Raw genomic sequence first — 25,938 nt, 5'->3', positions numbered from 1 at the left:
GTTGAATATCCTTCGGGTCGTAATTGTCGGAAGTATGTTCCTTTTGTAGTCGATTTCCGACAGCCGCCGGAGCGTTCCGCATTAAAACGAGATTAACGACGGGATACGGTGTCGGTCGAAGAAGTCCAAGAAATTCCTTTTACATTGTAGGCAGTTGTTACTTGACTGTAGTCGTCCGCTGCGACGAACGATTTTTTGAAGTTGCGATGTGAAACTCTCGTACTGCAGGATACTGTAACCAGGTTCCATTAATCAGCCTGCAAGTGAAATTATTCTTGTCACAAGGGCAAAGTAAATTCAGACGACATCCAAATACAGGGGGGAGAAAGCCATTAAGACCAGACTTAACCCACATGAATTCGCTGATATTTGTGGAATTCAAAAGAGAGCTGTACAAACTTTTTTATCCATGGCATTAATAATGAGTGAACCTATCCAGGTCTATGAGGACTGTAAAAATATCCATAATTATAAAAAATAAACAGATATCATTACGAATCCCAAAGAAAATTCGATATTACTGGTGGTAAGGTTACTAGACAAGAAGTGGAACAAAACGGAGCTATTTGTAAGATTTCCAGGCAACAAAAGAGAATATTAATCATGATTCTGTATTTCTCTATGCTAACTGAAATTAAGTTGTGATAAAATCTGACCCTATGTGCCCCTAACAAAAGTTTCATATTCAATTTTCTTGCGCGCATCCTCTGAGGTTAATTTTAAAAACTTTATTAATAGGTAGGAGATGCAACGAAAAAATCCACTATGTAACTAATTTCTATATAAACTTTGGGTTTTTCAAGAAAATGTGACATTTTCCCATGAATGTTTTACTTGAATTGTAATAGGCTAATTAATGTTGCAAGTAATATTTCATATCCATGACTTGATACTTCTAAATGTCTATGAGGTTCAGAAAAATTAATTCATTTTGTTGTTATAGAAATTCTATTTGCTTATTTTGTTCATTAATTTTAAAATGATTGCAAGTCCTTAACTAATTGCATTGCACACACGGATAAGAATATGTTATGTGGTATGTCATGTGACCTATGAACCACATGTGAAGTTCATGAGCTAAGCATTCCTTTCTCCAGTCAATCTGCTTCGCAAGCTGTTTATTGAGGTTATAAAGAACAATGATTAGTCGGCAAACGCGACAGGCATCTTCTAGACTAACGACGTCGTCACCAGCTTAAGAGTTACGTTACTTGCTGTAAAAGAAACGACTTAGTATAAATTTTTTTTGTTTTTTGTTTTTTAATAGTCGACCCACACGAAAAGAATGTCTGAAAAAAAAAACAGCACCAAAATTGAACAATATATTAGTTTCATGTTGGATATCTGCATGATTGTAAATAAATGTAATACTGTTAAATTAGATATTCCTTATTCAAACTAATGAAAAGGGTTTCCATACAAATTTTATATATACTATTTGCCCTGTATAAGATTATTCGCATTGATATACATTTTCACTTCTAGACTTCCTGACTTTAAAATCTCTTTTATTTTATTTTATTTTATTTATTTATTTATTTATTTATTTATTTTTTGACTACGAATATAAATCACCGGGACAGACAATATGTCAGTAGGTTTTGATATGTGTTTGAACTTTTAGCTTATTTGTCATTACTAAAGCGTTAAGTTAGAGTTCAAATCTTTACGCATATATATTTGGATATTTAATTAACCTATGGTTACGTTTGCTTATTGATTTTATCGTGATTCCTTTTTATTATAATTTGAACCTTCTGACTTCTTACGGAGTGTATTATATTGACTCCACTTGTATCCATATTTATTTTAGTTTTTATTTATTTATATCCCTATTTATAATTTGTAACCCTTCTGACTTCTTTACGAGTGTATTATATTGACTCCACTTATTTTCCATATTTATTTTATTTTTTATTTTATTATTTATTTTATATATTTTTTTTTATATATACTTGGATAAAATTAATGGTTGGCTTGAATATGTAGAAAAGTGTTCTATCCCCCCCGGCGTACCGTATAAGGCTACTTGCGGTATCATTTCTACAGATACAAGATATGAATTATAAAGGTATTTAAAACCGCGAGCACCGCTATAATCCAGTTCGGATCCAATATCACGAGTTGTAACTCGTAAGACATTGACACTTTCTTATTTATCTCTTATTCTACCAAACCGATTGACTGGGTGATAAAATATATTGGTTTTCTTAATGGAAAGGAATTCACACGAGTTAAGGAGATTATTGTTGATTTACGCCACCCGAGTCACAGATTATTATGTGTTGAAAATTCCATGTTTACTGATTTAGCACTCATAAATATTCCTAACGCACTCAATTGCGGTGTTTGTTTTTAGTGCTATTAATTCATATAACGTGTCAAGGAACTATTGACACTAAGAAGTGTTTATTCCCTCTGTCAGACTCATAATTCTGTTAATGTAATTCTACGTATATTCTTTCAAGGATTGATTTGGCACAGGATAGGCTCTTAAACTGACAAGTATCCTAGTGTATCCTTGTTTTCATGACACGTGTTACAATTAGTTATGTGCTTTTTATATCTGTAAGCATTGTAGGCCGGTAAAACAGTGATTTGGCTTTCTGTGACATAGTAGGGAACCTGGATGACGGAATGCAACCAGTTTAGGACGATTGGTATGAAAGAGATTATTACTACTACCTGGTCATTAGTCACCTGCTGTGTTCTTTTTGGGTTTTCCTCGTCACGGACCTACATATATAATTACATTTGATTACATAATTCTGATACACATACTTTAAATATACTTTTGCTTTAGGGTTTCTGCTCGAAGTGTTTATTGTTTTTGCTTAGCCGCTGACCCTGTTTCCGTTCGAAATTGTTTATTGTTTGGTGTTTATTGTTTTGCTTATCGCTGTTGACACTTGGTTTGTTCAGTTTGTAACAGTTCTGCGCTCCAACCCAGATATTCAATGCTCGCGATCTCTTGGGTTAAGGAATTTCTTGTTTAGATACGGTTTAACAATTGGTACGGATGTTTCTATATCTTTTAGTCTAATTAATGGTTCTTTGCAGTATGGTGCGGGATTGCGGGATAATGCGTCAGCTATGATAATTGCTTTCCCAGGTAGATATCTTATCTTGGCTCCAAAGACCTGAATGATCATTTGTCACCGAGTTCCTTTTGGACGGTGATTAAAGCCTTTGAAAAACTCGGTAAGTGACTTATGTTCAGTAAGGACTTTATCAGGATAGCCATAGATTATGAACTTAGAATGTACTAGTGAGTTAAAGATACCTGGCCCCTCCTTGCTTATTACTGTATATTTACTTTCAGAGGGCTTTAGTTTACATGAATAAAAAGCTATAGGAAAGAACTGTTTATCATATTACTGAAGTAGTACCCCTCTTACCCCTTGGTCTGAGGTGTCTGTTGCAATAAAAAAAAATTCCTTATTTAAATCAGGGATTTTTAAGTTAGGTGAGCTGCATTATTCCGCTTTTAAGATATCGAACGCCTGTTGATGCTTTTTAGACCATAATAAATCTACGCTCTTCTTCGTAAGATCTGTTAAAGGAGCTGTCATGATTGAAGAGTTACATATTTACATACGATTGTAATACCCACTACAGCGCCAAAGTGCTGTATCCCCCTTTTACGTTAATAGGTACCGGAAAGTTATGAATAGCCGACACCTTACCATGGACTACTTTAAGACCTTGACTAGACACATAAAACCTAGATAAACATGTTCGGTTTTTTTTAAAAACTCACATTTAGATATTTTACTCTGAGATTATTTGTCTTTGTCTCTGTAGCACTAGCTCTAGTTTATGTGAATGTACTTCTAAGGTATTAGAAGAGATTACAAGATCATCCATATAGGCATGTAGGTTATCCCCTAAAAGTCTCCAAACACTATATTGTAATTGGGGCGCAACGTAAGCCGGAGGCATACGTAAAAAATTGATAATGTCCCCTGAGTGTGCTGAAAACGGTGTATGAGGTACAATCACTTAGGTAATGGTATCTGGTAAAAGCTTTTAAGTAAGTCCAAGCTGGTGAAAAATTTATTCTAACCTAACAGAGATAAGATGTCGTCGGTACATGGCACTGGAAACTATCGGGAGTCGTTTCCTTGTTTAAGCGACAGAATCTACGCAGATACGCCAAGTCCGATCTTTTATGGCATGACGTTTGAGGGAAAAATTATATGGGCTTATTTGATTTCCTAATGACTCCTATTACTAACATTTTTCAACTTTGTCATTTATCTCTATTTTGAAATTTCATTGGGGTTCTACACGAAGGTACGTATATAGCTTTATGTTTGTCCTTAGACCGTATTTTGTTTTCAATGACATCCGTTTTTCTCCCAGAGATCACTCGCTAGTGGAGAAACTTCCTGGTATTCAGGTAAAAGATAAAAAAAATTTCTGCTGAATCACCTCTGCTTGAATGACTTTACGGATATTACTTTAGATAGATTATCAGAGAGATTCATCTACGACTGGTTGGGCGGGATTAAAAATTAGCAACAATAAAAAAATGCGATGTTTATAACTTCCGTATCCACGATATGTATACGTTTGTGGATCACTAGATTTAACTTGTTGCTGCTTGTCAACCGTGTCTAGGGCTTTGTTCGCGGAAATCGTTATATTTCAGAGTGTCGGGAAGGATTAAAATTTCATTTCCCAGCAAAGTCTATTTACACGCACTAAGACATTCGAGGGTGCATGCTTCTCGAGATTTTGCGTGCAAACTACGACTGCGGTTGTGGGAGAATTCTGTTGGGTCATTTGAACAATGTTACGATTTATGAGACAAATGTATAGTTCCTTTATATAAGTTATTATTTGATTAATTGTCTCCTTTTTTTTTTTTTTTTTATTTTTTTTTTTTTTTTTTTTGTTCAAACTGATTTTAATATGTTTGAAGGTTTATAGGATTTTCCTTTGATAAACACGCCTTATTTTGCAGGATGTAAGATAATATTTTGTATATACCCCATAGATGGATCTTACGATTACACTACATACAGATCAAGGTTTTTTTATAACTATAGAGGTATCTGTAAGCGCTCGCTTATCCGGACTTCTCATTAGGGAAATTCGAACAAACAGACGGTGAGTCCGTAAATACAGGATATTACGTGTACTAAATGGAATAAAACAAGATATTCTAATTTTTACGGCACGTACAGTTGGGCTTAATCCACCACTACTTATAATAACTTATGTATTAAAAAAAACGAGAACCTGCTCTGATTACTTGATACGGTCGTGTGATTCATAGGAAAAATCCTTTTTAATTCAAAAAGGTATTGGCATAAAAATAAAAGGTATGGCATAATTGATCCAACATCACTTTTCCCCACTCTGCTAGAGTCGCTTATTGTGTGGAATTTGCTATGCTTTGAAAACTCGGCAGATTTAACTAACCTTGACCGCTTGACTGGATGACACAAAACCCAAGTGCTTAAGCACGATTTGTTTGTTTCTGAAAGGGCTACTGTTTACCTATTTCTTTTTGTAATAATTAGGATCCTTCTCTTTATTACCATCGACAACGTATTGTATGTTTTTAGCATTATGTTGCTGCTAGTTATGTATAAAACAACGAACATATGAATGACAAACTATAAAGAATTGAGTGATTACTATTAAAATAAGTTATCTCTACTGCGTTATCGTGTACTTGCTGTTGTTTACTTCATTCTTTGCTAAAATTTGAAATAGTGAGGGATCCTGGTCAGCGCATTTAGCCTAATGAAAGTTTTTTTATAGGCATGTTATTCCTTGTAATCCAGCCGTATTTTTAAAGTTAAGTTGAGTCATTGAGGTTCGATATTTTATATAACTCAAAAAAACTCAAGGCTAAAACTGCGATCGGGACTTGCAAAGGAGCATTTATTGTCATGACCTGAAATAGTGTTACCTCTAATTTATCTAGATTTGTATGGGTGTTCCACTTGTTTTTGTGTATTTTCTAATCGCTACGGTGCCTAACGACCCTATCCAAGCATCTGTATAAATACAGACGTCCACTGCGTAAACGCATATTCACTGTTTAATATGATTTGTTACGTAAGGGATTAATAATCACCCAAAATGATAAAATTAACATAGTATATGATTATGATATTTCAGTAGAACTTCTGGAAACAGACACTCAAAGATAAAAACTCGCAGTAGCGAAATCTAAATGATGTAGATAATTTCTGTAAAAAAGTAAGATTAAGAATGTCTCGTAACTTCAGCCACAGGAATAACGAATTCGACCTGCAAAGGAAACACTCAGTTACTCCAAATGAATAAAAAAATTGTACTTAGCTTGCTTTTGTGGGAAGTCACGGTGTTCCGATAACGATGTGCCCTTGGCCCTCCTCTTTAGCGGATGACCTGGTTTGGCGTGAGTTTTCCCCGTGCGCGTTGTTTCGATGATTCGACCCTTGAAGATCCGATGCTGCAGACGCGTTTGGTTTGTTTCTTGAAGTGCCGGAAACACTCACTAACGATGTTTTCTTGAATGATTCTAATGAGAGACGAAGCTTGCGTTGCCGTAGGAAAAAGGACACGTCGGGTTTGTTTCTTGAAGTTATTCACTAAACGATGAGACTAAGTTGCTTGAAGAATCTGTTGCTTTCGTCGTCGTTGAAGAGTTCTTATATGATACTTCATTATTCTGGTTTTTCTTCGGAGAAGTTGTAGAGTTCTTCTGGTCCACTGCCACCACTTTTAGGGCTGTTGCCTTGTATAATAAGGCGCCCTATGAGGTAATGTTAGACTTGCGATAATCTTACACTAAGTCGGTTGGTTATGTTAGACTTGCGATAATCTTACGCTGAGTCGGTTGGTATTGCACTTCCATATTCAATGGAGTGTCTTGGGGTTTGTAGATCACTTACGAAGTCGGTATTATCTTCTTTGGTTATGATGACGATGTGTTAAACTCATGATGATTCGGTGAGGAGGTTCTTGTAGAAAACACGAAGTATAAAAATATATATATTCTTCTGAAGTTTTACATGATGAAGATCAGGTATGATTGTACAAGTCTTCTAATGACGATAGCTTGATCGCTTCTGCCAATGATGATGGCTAATTCTATTCTCTCTACATGATAAAGCTTAGGTAAAGAGGTACAGGTCTTCTAATGACGATAGCTAACTCTCTTCTGCTCTATCTACCATCTCGGTTACAAGTTATGAAGGAAGCAGATAGTAACTCGAACATATGAACATACAATCAGATGACATAGTTACATACGAACATACAATCAGATGACATAGTTACTAATCACGTAGGCCGTTTGAGCTATAGGTCACGGTGTTTGTCTCAAGCAGGAAGCTTGGACTAAAGTTTATAAACAATTGAATGACTACAGGTGACGGCATGTTATCTTAGCCTACTTTTATTGTATACGTCATCTTTAGCGTCTCTAGTCTGATCACATTCCTGCAAGCAATCTGGTTGACCTCTTTAGTTTTAGTCTTTTATATATATGGACTAACATTCCATATTTTTATTATGTAAACACTTACAATAGCACTGGGGAACTCTGACACTGTCTCACAGCAAGCCACCAGGTACGGGGTCACTCATCAGGTCACCGCTATCGGAGGGAGTTCTGGAGCACAGGTAGCAACAGGGGTATACTACTAATAGTGCCACCCTGAAATAAATACCAAAAGGATATTACCTGTTCACAGACTCCCTACGTTCCTCCTCGGGCCACAATGCCCCCACAACTGCCGCACTGGCGAAGAAGACGTCCTGGAGGATACAGAGGCGCCCTTCCTGCGTCCACTCGGCCGGGAATAATTCCTCTGCGTCGTCCTGAGCCCGCAGGAAGTCCACACCTCACAAACACTAGCCTAGGGTAGGCTACAATAGCTCAGAACACCGTGGGTGGCACAGGAACTGAGCCCACAGCACAAAAGGTAATCCAGGTAATCCAATAAGCAGCTTAAGTGTGGGAGGCATGCAAGTCGAGCCCGTACTCACTAGAGGAGGAATCTATCCTCAAGAAGAAAACCTTTTGTCTCCAAGGACGAACACAGTAAAAACAGGAGATGAAACTGCCAGTCAACACTCCAGAGTCCATGGCAGCTCTCACCAACACCAAAAAGAAACAATAGAGGGAGTTAGGAGTAAACTTTTTACACATTCCAATGCCGGGGAGTAGGCCACTAAATGTCTTTAGCAACACACCCTTGTCACAAGCAAAACAAAACTTAACCTTAAATAAATCAACGATTAAAGAAAATCACAAGGCTGAGACTAAAATAAAATTAATGGCAATTACGTTAATACCTGATAGTCCACCTATCCCGAGATCACTACGATGGTGCTTAGAGAAAGCAAATTGGAGAAAATTAAGACTTGAGTGAGTTGGAGGGGGATGCAAAAGATCTCCCAAGTGTAGATGATGCTATTGATCTACTCAATGGAACATTACATACAGCAGGTCTACACTCGATTCCTCGAACTAAAGGACTATTCAGGAGATGGCCTGTACCATGGTGGTCAGAAGACCTAAGGCTTTTACACCGAGCTACAAGGTCATCATTGACCAGGTGCCGTAGACATCGCACCTAGGACAATGTCATAATTTACAAACAGTGTAGGGCACGATTTTGAAAAGCTATGAAAACTGCCAGAAGAGAAGTTTGGGCCCCATATGTATCCTCTATTAATAGCAGAACACAAGTCTGTAGCATTTGGAAGAAAATAAGAAAAATTCAGGGTAAATTTACACCCAATCCTCCTCCAGTACTTGAAGTGAATAATAATCATGTCACTGATGCCACAGAAGTTAGTAATACGTTTTCAGAACACTTCGCATAAGTCTCTGAGAAATCAGATAGTTCCCCAGGACATAATTTCAGAATTATGGAAGAACAACAGGTACTTGACTTTTCAGCAAAGAAAGCTGAATCATATAATATGCCTTTTTTGAAAGGGAATTTAACTCTGCTTTATCTAGGAGCAAGAACACTGCCCCTGGTCCAGATGAGATTCCTTATGAAATGTTTAAACACATTTCAAGGAACACAAAACTTGATAATAAGTATTATTAATAGAATATGGGATGAAAGCAGCTACCCTAACATGTGGAAATTAGCTACCATGTTACCATTCCTTAAGCCTGGAAAAGATCCTCTCTGTGCAGCAAGTTACCCCCCCCCCCCTTGCTTTAACTTGCTGTTTGTGTAAATTGATGGAAAAAATGGTAAATGTAAGACTGATGTGGTATCTAGAGCACAACAGTATTCTAACACCTCAGTGTGGTTTTTTAAAAATGCACTCCACCCTGGACATCTTAATGCAACTTGAAACCTCTGTCTGACAGTGTTTTTTGATATAGAAAAGGCATATGACACTGCTTGGAGTCATGGGATTCTGAAGACTATGCATAATAGTGGTCTACGAGGCAAATTACCTTTATTTGTGAAATCATTTTTACATCGTAGGTATTTTAAAGTTAAAGTTGGCAGTACTTTATCAGAGAAAAAGTGCCAAGAAGAAGGTGTTCCCCAGGGCAGTGTTCTCAGTGTAACACTTTTTGTTCTGGCCATAAACAGTGTTGCAGCTGTTATTCCAAGAGAGGTCTTAAAGACACTGTTTGTGGATGACTTGTCAATATCGTTTGCTGCCACCCGGATGACTGTAGCAGAAAGAAAGCTACAATTAACAATAAATAAAATAGTACTTTGGGCTGAGAAACAGGGTTTTAAAATCTCTGTAAGCAAGGCTACTGCTGTCCACTTCTGTTGGATCAGGGGAGTGCATCCTGATCCAGACCTCTATTTGTATGGCCGTAGAATCCCATGTGTAGAACAGGCACACTTCTTAGGCCTAGTTTTTGACAGTAGATTGACTTGGGTCCCCCATATCAAACATATAAAAGCAAAGAGCCTAGAAGCTCTACACATCTTTTGGGTGCTTTCTCACACCAGTTGGGGAGCTGATAGAAATCTTTTACTTAAGCTTCATAAATCCTTAATCTTGTCAAAGCTGTCATATGGTTGTGAAGTTTATTCTTCAGCTTCCTCATCTAACTTAAAAATTTTAGATTCAGTGCATCATTCAGGTATTTGTATAGCCACAGGAGCTTTCCGTTAGTCACCAGTACCTAGTATGCTAGTTGATGCAGGTGAGATGCCCCTTGAACTCTATCGCCAGTCATCATTACTTTGGTACTGGTTTAGAGTGCAAAGACTCCCCAAATCTCTGGCATTTGCTGTGGCAAATAGAAATATTTTTAACGGTTTTTACGGAAATCATCCAAGGTATCCCACTCCTTTTAGCTATAGAATTAAAAAGATTTTAGAGGGTACAAATATTAGAAAATTTCCCATTATCCCCTTTGTGTATCCCAGTACTCCTGTCTGGAGGTTACCTGATGTGGAATTCTGCTGGTACTTCAATGGAGCAAAGAGGGATAAATCTGATGAGGAAATGAGGGCCATATTTTTAGAGCATGTATCTGAGCATGTAGATACAAGTTTAATATTTACTGATGGCTCTAAGTCCAATGCTGGCGTTGGATATGGAGTTTTTAGCGAATCTTTTAACCAAAGAGGTGCACTTCCATCTGTTGCCTCAAACTTTACAGCTGAATTGTATTGCATCCTAATAGCACTGGAACATATTACAACACTCCCAGTGTGTAGCTACACAATATTTTGTGACTCCAAAAGTGCCCTACATTCCCTGAAAGTCTTTAATACTGATCATCCCCTGGTGTTGAAGATCTTGTAGTGGATTTTCTTGCACCAGTGTAGAGGGAGCATTGTTTCTTTTTGTTGGGTTCCTGCCCATGTGAACATATTGGGAAACGAAGAGGCAGACAAGCTAGCCAAATCAGCAGCGCAAACTTTGATACCAAGAAAATGCCCTGTTCCATATCATGATACATTCTATGATATATGGAAATCCATCCAGCATTTATGGGTACTTCAGTGGGACAGAGTAGGCCCCAATAAAATGAAAGAAATTACTAGTCAGACACACCCTTGGAAATATAACCTAATACCAAGGAAGTGGGAGGTTGTATTGTGTAGATTATGTATTGGCCATACGCGTTTAACTCACGGCTATCTGATGGATGGCGAGAATGAGCCCTTCTGTGACGATTGCTTAGTTCCGCTGACTGTTAGGCATTTGCTGGTTGAGTGTCCCAGTCTAGTGGAACGTAGGAATCGTTTTTTAGCTTATAGTAGTGAAGCAGGTGGTAATTATAGCATGGCAAAACTGTTGGGAGAAAGTATATGTATTAATAACATTATCTCTTTTATCAAAGAAGCCGGTCTTCTCAAATATATCTGACAGCTGTGCTGTCTTAGTATATACATTTTTTAATAGTTGTACTGTTATGTGATCAATCACAATTCTTTTTATCGCAATATAATTTTTATTTTTATCAGAAATTTATTTTATTTTTTAAATCAGATTTATATGTCTCTCATAAAAATAAAGGTATTTTAAATTTTGTATAGTATATTATAAAAGTTAAAAGATCACATTTAGTATTCGGCGTCGGTGACCCTGGTAGTTTGACGCCAGGTAACTCACTATCAATCAATCAATCAATATGCCTCGAATCTCGGTCGTTATTACTACTATACTTATGCCTCGAATCTCATTGCTTATTACTACTAATCTTATGCCTCAAATCTCGTTCGTTATTACTACTAATCTTATGCTTTGAATCTCATTGGTTATTACTGCTAACCTTATGCCACGAATCTCATTGGTTATTACTACTAATCTTATGCTTCGAATCTCATTGGTTATTACTACTAATCTTATGCCTAAAATCTTGTTCGTTATTACTATTAATCTCATGCCTCAAATCTCATTGGTTATTACTACTACTCTTATGCCTCGAATCTCATTGGTTATTACTACTAATTTTATGCCTCGAATATCGTTCGTTATTACTACTAATCTGCCTCAAATCTCGTTGGTTATTACTACTAAACTTTTGCCTCGAATCTCGTTGGTTATTACTACTAATCTTCTTCCTCAAATCTCCTTGGTTATTACTACTAATCTTATGCCTCAAATCTCGTTAGTTATTACTACTAAACTTTTGCCTCGAATCTCATTGATTATTACTACTAATCTTATGCCTCGAATCTCATTGGTTATTACCACTAATCTTATGCCTCGAATCTCATTGGTTATTACTACTTATCTTATGCCTCGAATCTCGTTCGTTATTACTACTAATCTTATGCCTCGAATCTCGTTGGTTATTACTACTAATCTTATGCCTCAAATCTCATTGGTAATTACTACTAATCTTATGCCTCGAATCTCATTGGTTATTACTACTAATCTTATGCCTTAAATCTCGTTCGTTATTACTAATAATCTTATGTCTCGAATCTCATTGGTTATTACTACTAATATTATGCCTCAAATCTCGTTGGTTATTACTACTAATCTTATCCCTTGAATCTCATTGGTTATTACTACTAATCTTATGCCTCGATTCTCGTTCGTTTATTACTACTAATCTTATGCCTCGAATCTCATTGGTTATTACTACTAATCTTATGCCTCAAATCTCGTTCGTTATTACTACTTATCTCATGCCTCAAATATCGTTCGTTATTACTACTAATCTTATGTCTTGAATCTCATTGATTATTACTACTAATCTTATGCCTCGAATCACATTGGTTATTACTACTAATCTTATGCCTCGAATCTCGTTGGTTATTACTAGTAATCCTACACCTCGAATCTTGTTGGCTATTACTGCTAATCTTATGCATCGAATCTGGTTGGTTATTACTACTAATCTTATACCTCAAATCTCGTTGGTTATTACTAGTAATCCTATGCCTCGAATCCGGTTGGTTGTTATTACTAATCTTATACCTCGAATCTCGTTGGTTATTACTACTATTTTTACTTCTAAGAAAAGCACTTAGTTAGTGAGGTAGTGAGGAAATTTGATCTAGTTTATTCCTTAAAAGATGAAGCAGATCTGCTGACACAGTTTTTATGGAAGACAAATTCAGGATTTATAGTGATATTTGATGTGATAAGCTTTCATTGATTCTGGAGAATCAGTTTTTAAAGATTTACTCCTTTAACTTTGATTATACAGGTGATTTTTTTGCTAAAAAGAGGAACGTTAGATTAAAGAATTAATCAAGGCGTTCGTCGTGCACGTGGATTTTTCAATTAACTTTAATGATATTTGATGATAAGAGAGAGCATACTCTCCCTCATTGCTGTGATGAAGAGATTAAAAGTTTGCTGTCTTAATAACTGAAACGTGCCTAAAGAAGGACCGAGATGATTATTAAGGTAAGGCGAAAATCTCCCTCTGAGTCGTTTAAACATCCTATCTTAAAAGAATTTTCTGCTGCAATCATTCTTTGCTCTTAGAAAGCATGTTGACTTTCTTTCTCTCATGATTTAGTACCTTATTTTCATTTCGTTACTTTTTATCTCTCCTCTTCCGTTTTTCCGCATTACGGTGGGGGCAAATTTAAAATTATGCTTTCAACGATGAAGCGTCCTGATAAAATTGGAAGGTATTAAATGGCCATGGAGGAAGTTTACAAAAGTGTTGTTTTTCGAGATGAGGCTTATTGACATTTCTTAATTATTAAGTCTTTTAATGATGGTTATTTTTGATATTATTTCATGTTTGCATCCGTACGCAAAAGTTCATTTCAGTATTACTATGTGTAGTTATGCTATGTAAATCAAGTAGTGTAGAGAATACAATAATTAAACAGAAAGAAATATGGCTAACTGGTGACATATACACTGCGAATATTTCACAAACGCAAAATATTAAGCACTTTGATTTTATGTAAAATTTTTAGATACAGGTTTGCAGAATGTTGTGGATATAATAAGAAGGAAAATTCCCTCACCAGGAGATACTATTGTGCGCCAGGGCCATGGCAGACATAGATTGTGAATATATGTAATTATAGGTGCTTACGTTTGTTGATAAAGCTGATAGATCTGGATTAATTTTTATTCAAAAGGGGGTTCATCCTCATTCAAGCATTACAATTACTTAACATCTGCGTAGAAATTTACTTCCATATATTTGTCCTAAAGGAATATTCATGTAGGAAAAAAAACTAAACATACTATCTGTTTTTAAAGGGATAATTTAATAGTAATAATAAGTTTCAGTACCCATGAAAATGAATGGAAGTTTCTGTAGAAGATGTTTGTGTATTTTCTCTATCCCTTATAAGTCAGATCGGAGGAAGAGGTGTTTTACTACCTAAGGAGAATAAGTGATTTTGAATGGAAGCCATGAGAAATAAATGTCGTTATGAAAAGAGTGTCCTGTTTTTCTTTTATCTTTCCGAACTCACTGATTCCAGTTCTGGAAGCATCTGGAAGGAGAAAACGGACCCTGACCATTTTTCCAGTGAAAGTTACCGAGGATTCAAAGCATCCCGGAATTTGGATCCCATTACGAATTTTCCTTCACAACTTTCCTTACTTCGTGATCACGAAAACTTTTGTTTGCTCTCTCTCTCTCTCTCTCTCTCTCTCTCTCTCTCTCTCTCTCTCGTCCTCATCTCTCTCTCTCTCTGTCTCTCTTCTCTCTCTATCTGTGTGTGTGTGTGTGTGTGTGTGTGTGTGTGTGTGTGTGTGTGTAGAAATTTCTCTTATAGTGTTATGTTAGGTTTATTTGCGTAACTTTTGCGTTGGTAAAAGTTAAATTTAGATTCAACCTATTTTTTTTATAATCTTTTCCTTTATATCTTTTAGTTTTCTGTAAATGAAAGCTATTGAGATGGCTTTGTCTGTCGCACTTTTCTGTCCGCCCTTAGATCTTAAAATTTACGAATGCTAGAGGGCTGCAAATTGGTACGTTGATTATCCACCCTCCAATCATCAAACATACTAAATTCCTCGGGCTGAAAGCTTCATGAGCTTAGGTTCATACAGCATTATACCGATACCACCGAAAGAAAGATCTATTTTTGGCGGCCTGGATTGTACGCTGTACAGGAAACTGTGTTGCTGCCCTGAAGAAACTTCGGCGCAATTTTTACTTGTTGTCACTGTGTGCGGTAGCAGATGGGTGTCAATATGCGACCATTCTGAAACCATGAAAACTCAGAAATTTGACGGTAAGAGTGGAAAGGAAGGTTTTATGTGGTTGCATTTCGAAAGCCTTCGGGTACTAATCCAAGATCCTCGTCAAGATAGAAATAGGTACCGCTTTCTTTGAAAGTTTGAATTGCTTGCCCTTTCGTTTTCTTTTGTGATGGCTTCCTTTTTATGTTCAAACCCAAGTATCAACTGCTGACTTTACTTTTGTATCTTGAATATATGTTGCCAGGAAGTTATCTGGTGAAGAGAATTCCAAATTTGTAGTAAATATATCGTTCAATATGAAGAATCCAGAATCCCACTGAGTAAATGTGGGGAGAGGTGGCTTGATCTGATACGAGAGGAGACAGCAAGGACTTTTCTAATTGAAGAGTAATGTTGTCAACAAGTACAAGCTCTTACTGTTATTCCTTAGTAAAACTATATATATACTATATATATATATATCATATATATATATATATATATATATATATATATATATTATATATATATATTATATATATATAGATTATATTATTATAATATATATATTATATATATATATATATATATATATATATATATATATAAACTGCATTTCATATCTGTTTTATTCTCTTCAGGTACCATCTGCCTTTTTGTTCGCACTGAAGGAAATTCTTTACGAAATTTGAGATGTATAGTGGAAAGTATATGCAAAAATATGGACCCCTTTAAGCATACATTTTCCATTTTTTGTATGGATTAATCATTTAAGCTCTATTTACTTTTTTGTTTTTTAAAAGTGCCATTATATTCGACGAGATCTTACTTCTTCAGGTAGAATGTACAGTTTCTTCAATAATGAAATGGTTATGCTATTATTGTTATATTTTATTGAAACAAGCGTTTTCTTAGAAGTGAGGAAATAACTGCTGGTAGATTATTTCTCTGTGTAATAAAATATTATAATTTTAAATCTTAAAATTGTATTGAATATTTTGTAACATGCAGGCTACAGTGAAGACCCGACTCTTTGGAATGGATGTGGCTTAAAAATTTCATAGCAGAAGTAGAGAGACTTTTAGTGTGTTTACGACAATATTTTCTTAATCATTGCCGATGCAATTTTGTGTTCTTCCAATGAGCAGAAGGTAATCTTTCGCCACGTGATAAATTTCTTTCTGTTTTTCTTTTGTAAACTTCCTTTCTCTCTTGTTACCTTTACGAAGCTTAAGTTTGGCACAAAACATAATATAGTGTTTAAGAGTTTCAATAAAAAGAATGAAGTTAATGTGGTGTAAAGCGTTTCATTCCATTACATAGTAAATTCTCCAAGGAAATTTTTCATGTCCATCATATTTTGCCTACTTGATATAATTTCCCAAATTTTCATCAGTTTAGATATTCTCTGACAAAAGATTAATTTTTACGTTAATAATCATATTCCAGCCAGTGCACTTGCTTTTTCTAAGATAGCGTCTTATAAGTAGGCTTATCCTATGTTATGCAAATAGGATGTTTCATAGGACAAATCATGGTATATCTTGAACAGAGAAAACTTGAACTTTTGAAGTGATGAAGCTAATTTTATGTGAAAGGAAAATGTATGAAATAAGTGGTAACTTGCTAAATCTGGAGAGGTTTGGGGGAGAGATTGCGTATGATATGATTATTAGTGATAAGAGTAAATGATAAGATGTACTGATGAGATTGAAATTGGAGTAAGCATAATTATACAGAATGGTAAGCTATTAGTAAAATGTGTAATATTACCACGACTTTGTTCTTGTGCTCTTTTATCAGTTGAATAAATGAACGAAAATTTGGAACCGTGTGCATCAGATACTGTGTTGCTCTTGGTGCCTAATAAGACCCTGAAAAGTAAATGTTTAATATTAGTACAAAGGATTCGCCAACTGTTTATTCTTCTTGCTTGCTCACACAGAGTACATCACCATATACGTGTTATAAATGTTAGTACGTTTGAATTTTCCATTCATAGGCACGTGCAGGCTATAGCACAAAGTAATATATCCAAAGATTATTGATTGCCTACCCGTTGGCGGTAGAAGGTTTCGAAAAAATATCAGATTAAGAAATTAAAAAAAAAAAATTCCTCCCCGAGCATTTGTTTTATCCCCTAAATTAATTATCGTTCCTTTTTCTTTTCACTGTAGGGCACTGTATGAACTTTTCGTTTTGAAGCTCTCGCCTCCTTTGTCACCTGCTCCATTTTTCATCACAGCATAAAAAAAAAAAAGAAGTCTCATCACGTCTCTAACTACGGGATAAAAGTCGTTGCTAATGGCGATGCTTTAATGACATTATTCGATTATCATAGATAGATAGTTTTCCAAAAGGCATCTCTAGTTAAATTCAGAACTTCAAGAGACATCGGTGATCTCTTCCATCGAGTGATTTTTCAAACAATTTCACTCTGCTTATGACTAAATTGTGCGCTCGTCCATGTTGTGGAGTTGGAATGAAACTAATTATGAATTCGAAATTAAAAAAAAAAAATTTTTAACCTTAAGTTTATAATCTGTAAAAGGAGATTGGTCTGTAAAAGGAGATTGGTATCCACTTTAAAATTAGCATTCATACTAATGATCTAGATATGACCAGCATTTACCTATTATATTTTGTAAATTTTTGTATTCATATCATTTGTTTTTGCTTGGTGCATTCTCATGTTGAGGTAGTTGGGAATGAGTAAACTGATCAACTATCTAAGTTAACACCTCTGCAGAACCCATGAGATGCTTACTACCACAGGGATGTATTTCCTCTTGTAGGCCAGAAAATTAGAAATATTTTGCCAGTTCCTTTGGGAAAATATTGTAACAATATATGAAGCTGGACAGTGTTACATCATCAATATTTCCTTGGGCATATCCTTATATGCCAAGGAGAAAACAAACAATGTTGTGCATTCAAGGTTTGACATACAAGACTCATTCATGGGTTCTTGATGTCAAGTGAAAATATTCCATTCTGTGATAACTGTAATGTGCCCTTGACTATGAACCATTTCCAGGTCAGATGTCCCACCATTGGGAATCTTAAGACATAGGTTACTCTCTTGGGGACGTGACAGAAATGGACATTTTATCCTTGCCGTGATTCTTGGGGAGGATTGTAATAGAGAGCAGTTATATATCTTTGTTAGGGAGGCTGGCCATCCTAACATAATTTCGATCATATACATGTACGGAATATGTGTATGTATGCATAGTATATAAATATATGTAATGATTATATAAATATATATTTTTATATGTTTCTATATGAAACTCCTTTAAGCAAAATATTTTTTAAATTTCTTTTTTTTATTTTATTACGACGTCAGTAACCTAGGTGTTGTGACACCAGCTTCGTCTGCGTTGTTTGTACAGTCATCTGTGTTCTCTTGAAGGGCAGCCCAAATGTTATGAACCAACTTGGGTTCATCATGTTCTTTAATAAAAAAAAATATATATATAAATGTGAAAAAAGTATCAGGACTAATCAAATATGGTAGCAATTGAGACTGACAAAGTAGACGAAACTAAGTAATACGAAACAGAGACTAATTTATTATAATTAAAATTTACAATTTCTTGAAATACAATATTTACATGAAAACTTCAGTGGCAAAAACATTTAAGCAAACAAAACCGCCACAAATTTGATATGAAAGTATCAGATAAGGCAAATGGCTGACAAGCAGTATAACAGTCTAAAAAAACAATGACAGAGTCAGTATATCATTAACTGAAAATTAACCATCCCTATAAGCAGAGGGAAAATACTTAATTGACATAAAGGATCAGTAACTAAAAATCTCACAAAAATGTCAATACAATTATTACAGTAACCTCAATACGAACTTTTAGCAAATATAATTAATAAAAGAAACGAGCAGTTAGCAAATAGTTAATAAGAGACAACATACAAAAGGTTACAATCTTAAAAACAAATTAACAATAGTGGACCATAAAAATCACAAGCAGGGTTAACAAATTATGCCACAAAAACACAGTATGAATTTTCGGATTACTTTAAACACTAAGCCTTCTACAGTAAATGCTGCAGACAACTCCACACCCAGGAAACCGTGGCAACTTGCAGAGATAACACCTGAGGACCCACTAAGAATACTTCCTGAAGACATATACCCAGCCGAAGCTGTACATAGAGCACAGACGAAGCTGCCTTTCAGGAGAACACAGACGAAGCTACACACATAATGCAGACGAAACTGCTCTTCAGGAAAACACAGACGAAGCTGCACACACAACGCAGACGAAACTGCCGTTCAGGAGAACACAGACAAAGCTGCAACTCTGAAGCCATGGTCCTCAACATAATGCAGATGAACCTGCTAACCCAGACAAAACTGGCTCTGCTGAACATCTTGATGCTCGCCCTTAACCTTGCAGGTCCTGAGTCATAAACCAAATACCCATTACGGACTCCAAACATTACTGAACAGAACCCTCATGCTGGTTATAACCTGCTCAGGTCTCTGTACCATACTGACTGATGCAGTCAAACACGGATTGTCGGACATTACCTTACCTCCAACTCTCATACCAACAAACAAGAGGTGAGATGACCCTCACTAGGAAACAACCTGAAACAACCGTTTCGATCGTCCGAGAAAAGAAAACAATAAATGAGGTGCTTTAAGAAACCTTACAACCTATCACCCTAAAGAATTTTTTTTTTTTTAATATACTTTACTCTCTTCTACGATGTCTCCGCAATCCTGCCAAACAAAACAGAACCAATCCTGGCAAGGTCACCAAATGTTATGAACCAACTTGGGTTCATCAGGTTCTTAAATAAATAAAATAAGAATGTGAAAAAAGTATGGGGATTGATAAAATCTGGCAGCAATTGAGACTGACAAAGGAGGACGAAACCAAGTATTGTAAAACAAGAAACCTTAAGACTAATTTATTGTATAAAAGATTTACAATTGCTTGAAATACAATATTTACATGAAAACTTCAGTGGCAAAAACGTTTAAGCGAACAAAACCCCACAAATTTGATCTGAAAGTATCAGATAAGGCAAATGGCAAACAATCAGTATAACAATCTAAAAAAACAATAACAGAGTAAGTACATCATTAACTGAAAATTAACCATCCTTATAAGCAGGGGGAAAACACTTAATTGACATAAAGGATCAGTAACTGAAAATCTCACAAAAATGTCAATACAATTATTACAATAACCTCAATCAAACAAAAACTTCTTTCAGTTTTCTTCTGAAGATTGAAAAAGAAACCCACAAAATCACTTTGTAACTTGTTTACATCTAAGTATTTACATTTAGTTTTACTCCACACTCGATTACTTTCAGGCCCTGTCTGTGGCCCATTCTCAAGAGATGTTTGGGATGTTAGCCTGGGTCAAGGCCCATCAGTCCTCTGGAACTTCTTCTCGTTGAGCTGTCATTTACGTGATGGCTGTTCAGGTTTTCTTGAGAGTTGCCAATCCCCTCTTGTCGCTCTTGTGGTAAGGGTGTGGTCACCAAAAGTCTGTTGGGCAGGAAACCTAATCTCCAGGTCAGCAGGGTCAATCTTAGCTTCTTTTAATATGAAAGCTCGGCTTATGGGATCTTCTGAGGTAAAACCTTTGTTTCCTTCAATTACTTTAATCTCTCTGATAAGTGCGCCTTCTACTACCCTCCTGTGACTAATTTTGTTGCTTTTGTATATAAGCCTACTGTTTTTGAAATCCATCCTATGGTCATTTTCCCAACTCTCAGGGGAGTGCTATAGCTAGACATTGTTGGGAAAATGACCATAGGATGGATTTCCAAAACAGTAGGATTATAAACAAAAGCAACAAAATTAGTCACAGGAGGGTTTGTATATAAGCCTACTGTTTTGGAAATCCATCCTATGGTCATTTTCCCAACTCTCAGGGGAGTGCTATAGCTAGACGTTGTTGGGAAAATGACCATAGGATGGATTTCCAAAACAGTAGGCTTATATACAAAAGCAACAAAATTAGTCACAGGAGGGTAGTAGAAGGTGCACTTATCAGAGAGATTAAAGTAATTGAAGGAAACAAAGGTTTTACCTCAGAAGATCCCATAAGCCGAGCTTTGATATTAAAAGAAGCTAAGATTGACCATGCTGACCTGGAGATTAGGTTTCCTGCCCAACAGACTTTTGGTGACCACACCCTTACCACAAGGGTGAATCCCATTGACCATCAGCTCAGGATATCAGAGCGACAAGAGGGGATTGGCAACTCTCAAGAAAACCTGAACAGCCATCACATAAATGACAGCTCAACGAGAAGAAGTTCCAGAAGACTGCTGGGCCTTGACCCAGGCTAACATCCCAAACATCTCTTGAGAATGGGCCACAGAAGGGCCTGAAAGTACTCGAGTGTGGAGTAAAACTAAATGTAAATACTTGGAAGTAAACAAGTTACAAAGTGATTTTGTGGGTTTCTTTTTCAATAACCTCAATATGAACGTTAGCAAATATAGGGAATAAGAGAAATGAGCAGTTAGCAAATAGTTAATAAGAGACAACATACAGAAGGTTACAATTATAAAAACAAATTAACAATAATGGACAGGAGAACACAGACGAAGCTCCCCTTCTGGAGAACACAGACGAAGCTGCACACACAGCACAGACAAAACTGCCCTTCAGGAGAACACAGACGAAGCTGCCCTTCAGAACACAGATGAAGCTGCACACACAATGCAGACGAAACTGCTCTTCAGGAGAACACAGACAAAGCTGCCCTTCAGGAGAACACAGACAAAGCTGCACACACAATGTGATGAAACTGACCTTCAGGAGAACACAGACAAAGCTGCCTTTTAAGAGAACACAGACGAAGCTGCACACAATTCAGATGAAACTGCCCTTTAGGAGAACACAGACAAAGCTGCACTTCAGGAGAACACAGACGACGCTGCACACACACTGCAGATTAAACTGCCCTTCAGGAGAACACAGAAGAAGGTGCACATTCAACGCAGACGAAACTGCTCTTCAGGAGAACACAGACGAAGCTGTCCTTGAGGAGAACACAGACGAAGCTGCAACTCTAAAGCCATGGTCCTCAACATAATGCAGATGAAGCTGCTAACCCAGACAAAACTGCCTTCGCTGACATCTTGATGCTCACCCTTAACCTTGCAGGTCCTGAGTCATAAACCAAATACCCATTACAGACTCCAAACATGTCTGAACAGAACCCCCATGCTGCTTATAAACCTGCTCAGGTCTTTGTACCTTACTGACTGAAGCATTCAACCATGGGTTGTCGAACGTTACCTTACCAACACCTCTTCTACCAACAAACAGGAGGTGAGACGACCTTCACTGGGGAAGAACCTGAAAAAACCATTTTGTTCGTCTGAAAAAAGAAAACAATAAATGAGGTGCTTAATAACTCTTACAGTAGCTATTGATCAGTCAAACAATTTGTTTCAATGATATGCAGTTTTTATGGATTCATCTGTTTTTCTTATATTCTCATCAGCAGGTAGATGATATAATAGATTTCCAAAGGACATGGAAAGATGTAATGCTTCTTGGTTGTTTATTTATTAACTTTATATTTTGACACCCACAGTCCCCACACAGGCTGTCATTTATGGAGAGAATAAATGGGAAACAAGCTGTTTTAGATTAAGGCAGCCTTCCCTTGTCACGTACTCATGCTCCTTGAGTGGCTCAAAACTGGAATAATCTGTAAAAATGACAACATACTGTTGGTTGATGTAGGGACAAAGATAAAAGACTGGCAGGGGTGCAGTCCCTTGAAACGTAACATGCCCATCATTAGGAGCATGAGTCAGTCCCAGTCTAGTGCAATAAGATTGAGAAGGATTGGGAGATGTTATGCTAGCAATGCGGAGTCTGAGGTATGTGGAGCCTTTCACCTATTCCAACGGTACTCATTTTGGTATGAGATTTGGTGGATTGTTGTTGTTTTATGGCTAGTTCTCTTTTGTAAGGATTTTTGGTTCCAGTTCCGTGCATTTTTTCTATTTCCTTTAGAGCTGCCTGCATTTTTTGGACTGTCCAGCAAGAGCCTACGGGTACAACTATCATCATCAGTGTATACAAAGTTTTTTATTTCTGCTGGTAGTTCTAGGCCACCAAGGTTCTCTGTTAGGGCCAGAAAGGGGCTAAGAATTCCTCTTTCTCCCTAGGGCTGTCATTGTTTAGTGGGTAAAATTGACATTTCTCCTTGAAACACTTCTCTTATATCTGTATTTTGTGTGTGGCTCATCTGTGCAAGATGTTCAAAACTAGTGAAAAGAGAATGGCTGGAGTGTTTGCCAACTCGTATGCCTTTTTGAGATCGAACAAGGTTATAAAAGAGCTCCTGCCACTTATTGCATACTGAACATCTAAGAGGCACTCTTGTGCCTGCCTCCCTCCTGGTAGGCATACAGACAAGGCGCAAGGGTCCTGACTTCCCTAAGTGCCTATCCCGGACCGTTATTTTAGCTCCCTTTTCTATGCAGCTTTGGGTTTAGGAGTTGGTTGATTGTCATGTTGCCTTCTTTTCTTAGGCTTAGTATGTTCTACATTTTGTTTTATTGATAAAGAGGAGATTTACGTTTTTGGTAGGGTCGCCCCTGAGGCTTAATATGCTCTAGGTAATTGCATCATTACTAGGGGCTGTGTCCTTTTTTGCTGAAGCTGAGTTTTTTGTTAAACTGACATATTGCATCTCTGTGTCCTGGTGTGTTGCAGACTGAGTCGATCTCTCTCCATCTGAGAGAATTTAACTCTTTATTTTTCCCATGTTGCTCTTGCCAGGTTTCTGATTTGATCTTGTCAGCAGAACTCCTTGCAGTGGCGAAATATGTGGAATGAAGAATATGAAAGTAATAAACTAAAACAAATAAAACCTGACGTTACGAAATGGAGTTCCGTATATCAGAGAGAGAGAGACACACACACACAAGTAATCCTGACACGTCTATGTATAGGCCGCACTCGTCTGACACATGGGCACTTAAGGAGCAGCCCACATGACCCTGCTCCAGAGTGCTCGGAGTGCAAAGTGTTGATAACTGTCAAACATGTGTTGTGTGAGTGTCCAATGTAAGACCAGCAGAGACTCTCAACTTATGGAAGAAAAGCAATAAAAGAAATTTTGTCAGAATCTCTCACATTTTCAGTGGCTCCGATTTTGACGTTTCTAAGGAACTCTGCTTTAATTAATAATATATAAGAAGTATATATTAAAGATACAAAAACCTCAGAGCAATTAGTGAATTTTAGACAAAAATTTTTAAGAGTTTCTTGACTTATTAATTTTAATACACCTTTTTAGTAGGAATGTATGGAAACGTGAGTAAATGTATTTATTGCCTGTATGAGTTCTAGTATGAAAGCTTGTGCCTCTGAGCAGTTTATTTTATTTAATTTTAATTTATTGTTTATTATACTGCATGACCTATTTGGTCCCAGTTCCTGGCTTTTGGCCTACACCTGGTACTTTATCTAATCCTTGGGCCAACCCTATGAGAGCTAAAAGTCAGCTCAGCGGTCTGATTAAACTATTTTTATTATAATAATAATAATGAAATGGAAAAGTAAATCCACAATGATATGTTTGATCTTGTTATTTAAAATACAAAGCAGAAAGCTTTCGAAGACCTGGACGGTCCTCCTTGTCAATCCTCCTTGTCAATCTGCAGGTCTTCGAAAGCTTTCTGCTTTGTATTTTAAATAACAAGATCAGACATATTATTGTGGATTTACTTTTCCATTTTATTTTATTAACTCATGTGATTATGAGGTTTCTTTGAATAATAATAATAATAATAATAATAATAATAATAATAATAATAATAATAATAATAATAATAATAATAATAATAATAATAATGCACTTAACTGCCCTCACTGACTATTTGAAGGAACCCTAAGATTTATCTCACAGGCATTTGTCTTGCTGACGCTTCCTCACCATTTGTACCCAAGCTTTTGCTACATTTTTTTGTCACTTCTGCGGCATGGTCTGTTGCTTCCCCTGGGAGATTATACATATCATTTGAGGGATAATGTCTGAAGAGCTTCCTGACTCTTATTTACTCTGGTGTTGAATGCCTTAATTCTAGCACACCGTGCATCCTTGCGAATTGACATGTTTTGTGTTTTATAGGGATGCATTTTCTGCTTCTTTTAGTTTGCTTATGAAAACTTCATAGGAGACTTCAATATCATTTGCTAGATTTTTTTTAATCCATGGCTCATTCTTTCATAGCAAATTTTGTGATACATCTTTCTGAAGGGAATGGTAGTGGCAGATTTTGATTTAGCCATTTTGTCATCTGTGACGATGTTGTTCTGCCTTTGTGTTTCTCGATCTCTTATGGAAGTGTTCACAAAAGAGAGATCTAACCTAATTCTTTCTTGAGTGGGATGGGACTCCACTGTTGTATATGCTCACGCATAGATATTCACTGATAAGTTGGTGTTTCTCTGTTGTATTAGTGTGTTATGGCTTGAATAAAAGATGATACAAAATGTGCAGGTATATATAGCAGGGTAATTGGTTGAATGTTAGCAGAAGTCTGACTGGGTCGAACTGTCATTTGTCTGTTGCGATGTCAAATTTTTTTTTTTTTTTTGGCTGTAAAGCTCGGATCCCAAGGCAATGGGACCTCCTTGCATGAGTTGATTTGGAAGGTAAGGAAGTTGCTGCAGGTTTGTTCCCAGTGGTGAGATTGGCGGAATAGCTAACTTCAATGTGGTTGTAATTATTAGCATTAGCTCCATCTCTTGTTGGTATTTGGTGCTGGTTGAAAAAAGTAAAAGGAAAAGTTGCGTCCCGAAAAAAAATAGCGATAGATTAATATATTTAAATGTAGGAAACC

The 25,938-nt window shown here is 36.5% G+C and overlaps 1 long non-coding RNA gene across 2 annotated transcripts in view; it reads left to right on the top strand.

Moving 5' to 3' along the window:
- The window catches only part of LOC135223277 (uncharacterized), a 561,157-nt gene that overhangs the window by 368,776 nt on the left and 166,443 nt on the right, over window positions 1-25,938 (top strand). Inside the window, exon 4 of one of the 2 annotated variants that reach the window (XR_010316454.1) lies at window positions 15,714-16,307. The exons of the other annotated variant lie outside the window; for it this stretch is intronic. This is a non-coding gene — a long non-coding RNA (uncharacterized LOC135223277). Of the gene's footprint in view, window positions 1-15,713; window positions 16,308-25,938 lie in introns of those variants that run through there. 2 annotated transcript variants of the gene reach the window in all.

The sequence above is a fragment of the Macrobrachium nipponense genome, chromosome 8 (assembly GCF_015104395.2).
Source record: "Macrobrachium nipponense isolate FS-2020 chromosome 8, ASM1510439v2, whole genome shotgun sequence".
Classification (NCBI taxonomy): domain Eukaryota; kingdom Metazoa; phylum Arthropoda; class Malacostraca; order Decapoda; family Palaemonidae; genus Macrobrachium; species Macrobrachium nipponense.
Note: the sequence above shows the minus strand (reverse complement) of the source record. Positions and strands in the feature narration are given on the sequence as shown.